At 48.8% G+C, this 5253-nt stretch overlaps 1 non-coding gene across 1 annotated transcript; it reads right to left on the bottom strand.

The window, feature by feature from the left end:
* Positions 1-4439: 4439 nt before the first annotated feature.
* Positions 4440-4514, bottom strand: Trnat-ugu (transfer RNA threonine (anticodon UGU)). The gene has a single exon. It is a non-coding gene; the product is annotated as a tRNA-Thr (tRNA).
* Positions 4515-5253: the final 739 nt, after the last annotated feature.

Raw genomic sequence — 5253 nt, 5'->3', positions numbered from 1 at the left:
AAGGCCGGCGGCGCCGCACTGCAGCGTCTGGCGTCGAGGCTCGGCCCTCGGGAGCCGGCGATAGGCGGGCACTGCGCAGGCGCGGGGCTGAGGTGTCGGGGCATCGGATGTGATGGGGTCACGAGGGGTCATGTCCGTCAAAACGGAAATCATTTCAGTAAAAGCGTTTATATTTCTAAGAGTATCACTTTCCAGATTTCGCAGATACATTTCGGAGAATAAAGTAGCATTAAAGCTAAGACTCCCGGAAATGGCACAGAGTTGTACACCACTGGCCATTAAAATTGCTACACCACGAAGACGTGCTAGAGACGTGAAATTTAACCGACAGGAACAAAATGCTGTGGTATGTAAATGATTAGCTTTTCAGAGCATTCACACAAGGTTGGCGCCGGTGGCGACACCTACAACGTACTGACATGAGGAGAGTTTCCAACCGATTTCTCACACACACGCACAGCAGTTGACCGGCGTTGCCTGGTGAAACGTTGTTGTGATGCCTCGTGTAAGGAGGAGAAATGCGTACCATCACGTTCCCGACTTTGATAAAGGTCGGATTGTAGCCTATCGCGATTGCGGTTTATCGTAACGCGACATTGCTGCTCGCGTTGGTCGAGATCCAATGACTGTTAGCAGAATATGGAATCGGTGGGTTCGGGAGGGTAACACGGAACGCCGTGCTGGATCCCAACGGCCTCGTATCACTATCAGTCGAGATGACAGGCATCTTATCCGCATGGCTGTAACGGATCGTGCAACCACGTCTCGATCCCTGAGTCAAAAGATGGGGACGTTTGCAAGACAACCACCATCTGCAAGAACAGTTCGACGTTTGCAGCAGCATGGACTATCAGCTCGGAGACCGTGGCTGCGGTTACCCTTGACGCTTCATCAGAGACAGGAGCGCCTGCGATGGTGACTGAACGACGAACCTGGGTGTACGAATGGCAAAACGTCATTTTTTCGCATGAATCTAGGTTCTGTTTACAGCATCATGATGGTAGCATCCGTGTTTGGCAACACTGCGGTGAATGCACATTGGAAGCGTATATTCGTCATCGTCATACTGGCGTATCATCCGGCGTTATGGTATGGGGTGCCATTGGTTACAAGTCTCGGTCACCTCTTGCTCGCATTGACGGCACTTTGAACAGTTGACGTTACATTTCAGATGTGTTACGACCTGTGGCTCTACCCTTTTTGATCCCTGTGAAACCCTAGATTTCAGCACGATAATCCACGACCGCATGTTGCAGGTCCTGTACGGGCCTTTCTGCATACAGAAAATGTTCGACTGCTGCCCTGGCCAGCACATTCTCCAGATCTCTCACCGACTGAAAACGTCTGGTCAATGGTGGCCGAGCAACTGGCTCGTCACAATACGCCAGTCACTACTCTTAATGGACTGTGGTATCATGTTGAAGCTGCATGGGCACCTGTACCTGTACACGCCATCCAAGCTCTGTTCGACTCCATACCCAGGCGTATCAAGGCCGTTATTAAGGCCAGAGGTGGTTGTTCTGGGTACTGATTTCTCAGGATCTATGCACCCAAATTGCGTGAAAGTGTAATCACATGTAAGTTCTAGTATAATATACACTCCTGGAAATTGAAATAAGAACACCGTGAATTCATTGTCCCAGGAAGGGGAAACTTTATTGACACATTCCTGGGGTCAGATACATCACATGATCACACTGACAGAACCACAGGCACATAGACACGGGCAACAGAGCATGCACAATGTCGGCACTAGTACAGTGTATATCCACCTTTCGCAGCAATGCAGGCTGCTATTCTCCCATGGAGACGATCGTAGAGATGCTGGATGTAGTCCTGTGGAACGGCTTGCCATGCCATTTCCACCTGGCGCCTCAGTTGGACCAGCGTTCGTGCTGGACGTGCAGACCGCGTGAGACGACGCTTCATCCAGTGCCAAACATGCTCAATGGGGGACATATCCGGAGATCTTGCTGGCCAGGTAGTTGACTTACACCTTCTAGAGCACGTTGGGTGGCACGGGATACATGCGGATGTGCATTGTCCTGTTGGAACAGCAAGTTCCCTTGCCGGTCTAGGAATGGTAGAACGATGGGTTCGATGACGGTTTGGATGTACCATGCACTATTCAGTGTCCCCTCGATGATCACCAGTGGTGTACGGCCAGTGTAGGAGTTCGCTCCCCACACCATGATGCCGGGTGTTGGCTCTGTGTGCCTCGGTCGTATGCAGTCCTGATTGTGGCGCTCACATGCACGGCGCCAAACATGCATACAACCATCATTGGCACCAAGGCAGAAGCGACTCTCATCGCTGAAGATGACACGTCTCCATTCGTCCCTCCATTCACGCCTGTCGCGACACCACTGGAGGCGGGCTGCACGATGTTGGGGCGTGAGCGGAAGACGGCCTAACGGTGTGCGGGACCGTAGCCCAGCTTCATGGAGACGGTTGCGAATGGTCCTCGCCGATACCCCAGGAGCAACAGTGTCCGTAATTTGCTGGGAAGGGGCGGTGCGGTCTCCTACGGCACTGCGTAGGATCCTACGGTCTTGGCGTGCATCCGTGCGTCGCTGCGGTCCAGTCCCAGGTCGACGGGCACGTGCACCTTCCGCCGACCACTGGCGACAACATCGATGTACTGTGGAGACCTCACGCCCCACGTGTTGAGCAATTCGGCGGTATGTCCACCCGGCCTCCCGCATGCCCACTATACGCCCTCGCCCAAAGTCCGTCAACTGCACATACGGTTCACGTACATGCTGTCGTGGCATGCTACCAGTGTTAAAGACTGCGATGGAGCTCCGTATGCCACGGCAAACTGGCTGACACTGACGGCGGCGGTGCACAAATGCTGCGCAGCTAGCGCCATTCGACGGCCAACACCGCGGTTCCTGGTGTGTCCGCTGTGCCGTGCGTGTGATCATTGCTTGTACAGCCCTCTCGCAGTGTCCGGAGCAAGTATGGTTGGTCTGACACACCGGTGTCAATGTGTTCTTTTTTCCATTTCCAGGAGTGTATTTGTCCAATGAATACCCGTTTATCATCGGCATTTCTTCTTGGTGTAGCAATTTTGATGGACAGTAGTGTATTTCCTGTGCGAGCACTGATTTCCCTTATTTTATTATGATGATCATTTCTCCCTGTGTAGGTCGGCGTCAACAAAATGTTTTCGCAATCGGAAGAGGAAGTTAGTGATTGAAATTTCGCGCCACAGCGAGAAACGCCTTTGTTTTAATTATGTCCACCCCAAATCCTGTATCGTTTCAGTGACACTATCTCCAATGTTTATCGATAACACAAAAGGTGCTGCTCTTGTTTGAAACTTCTCGATATACTCCGTTAATACTCTCTGGTAAGGATCCTATAATGCGCAGCAGTATTCCTAAGGAGGGCGGATAAGCGTAGCTTACGCAGTCTCGTTGGTAGATCTGTTGCATCATCTAAGTGTCATGCCAATAAAGTACAGGCTTTGTTTCTTGCAATTTAAGTTGATCGTAATCGTAGTTCGTTGGTATTTAATTGAATTTGCAGCCTTCACTTATTTATTGTGTAAGCGAAGTTTAGTGGATTCCTTTTAGCACTCATGTGGATGACCTCCCACTTCTCATTATTTAGGGCCAATAGCCAATTTTGACACCATACGGATATCTTGTACAAATCGCTTTGCAATTTTTTTTGATCTTCTGATGACTTTACTAGTCGATAAACGACAGCGTCATCTGCAAACAACCTTTGCCGGAGGCTCAGATTGTCTCCTAAATCGTTTATACAGTAAGGAACAGCAAAGGGCCTATAACACTACTTTGGGGAACGCCAGAAATCATTTCTGTTTTACTCGATGACTTTCCGTCAGTTACTACGAACTGTGACCTCTGTGACAGAAAATCACAAATCCAGTCGCATACCTGAGACGATAATCCCAAAGGCACGCAATTTTATTACAAGCGCTTCTGAGGTGCAGTGTCGAAAGTCTTCAGGAAATCCAGAAATATGAAATCAATTTGAAAAGACTTCTCAGGAGCACTCCACACATCGTGTAAGTAAAGTGTTGGTTGTGTTTCACAAGAACGATGTTTTCCAAATCCGTGTCGACTGTGTGCCAATAGAACGTTTTCTTTGAGGTAATTGGTAATGTTCGAACACAACATATGTTCCAAAATCCTGCTGCATATCGACGTTTCCGACAAGGGTCTGTAATTTAGTGAGATACTCCCACTGACTTTCATCGAATCTAGTCAGATGCACCGATTTTTTTTTTTTTTTTTCAAATCTGTAAACCTAATCAAAAGAAATATATGACGGTAGTATCTGTTCCCGAAAGAACAGTTACCGTGGATGACCATGCAGCTTTGCTAGAAATGAAATGATAATTAAATGGACACCCTAGCTGCAAACAGGCGTTGATGTACTTCATTGGGGACCATGTTGAAAATGTGTGCCCCGACCGGGACTCGAACCCGGGATCTCCTGCTTACATGGCAGACGCTCTACCCATCTGAGCCACCGTGGGCACAGAGGATAGCGCCTCTGCAGGGACTTATCCCTTGCACGCTCCCCGTGAAACCCACATTCCCAACATGTCCACATCACTACATTCGTAGTGCGCCTATAGATGTTTGCCCATCATACTCATTACCCGTGGCAGATTAATCTACCAAGTCCCGTACGAGTTCGGGCATAGCGTGTGCGTTCGCACAAGAAGGTCAATGGCCGGGAAGCCATATTTTAACTATATATGACGGTAGTATCTGTTCCCGAAAGAACAGTTAGCGTGGATGACCATGCAGCTTTGCTAGAAATGAAATGATAATTAAATGGACACCCTAGCTGCAAACAGGCGTTGATGTACTTCATTTGGTGGACATGGTGTGGACATGTTGGGAATGTGGATCTCACGGGGAGCGTGCAAGGGATAAGTCCCTGCAGACGCGCTGTCCTCTGTGCCCACGGTGGCTCAGATGGATAGAGCGTCTGCCATGTAAGCAGGAGATCCGGGGTTCGAGTCCCGGTCGGGGCACACATTTTCAACATGTCCCCAATGAAGTACATCAACGCCTGTTTGCAGTTAGGGTGTCCATTTAATTACCATTTCTAATCAAAAGACTTCAATTATTTTTATACAGTTAATTGGTTTAAATGTAATTTTTTTATTTCTAATACTATGCCGCAGCGTTTACGTAATGGTATTGAGTTTTTTGTTTGCTCTTATTTTCCTTCCTGTCATTCCTTTTTTTCGTGTGGAATCTGATT

This window comes from Schistocerca serialis, chromosome 12 (genome assembly GCF_023864345.2).
Source record: "Schistocerca serialis cubense isolate TAMUIC-IGC-003099 chromosome 12, iqSchSeri2.2, whole genome shotgun sequence".
Taxonomy (NCBI): Eukaryota; Metazoa; Arthropoda; class Insecta; order Orthoptera; family Acrididae; genus Schistocerca; species Schistocerca serialis.
Note: the sequence above shows the minus strand (reverse complement) of the source record. Positions and strands in the feature narration are given on the sequence as shown.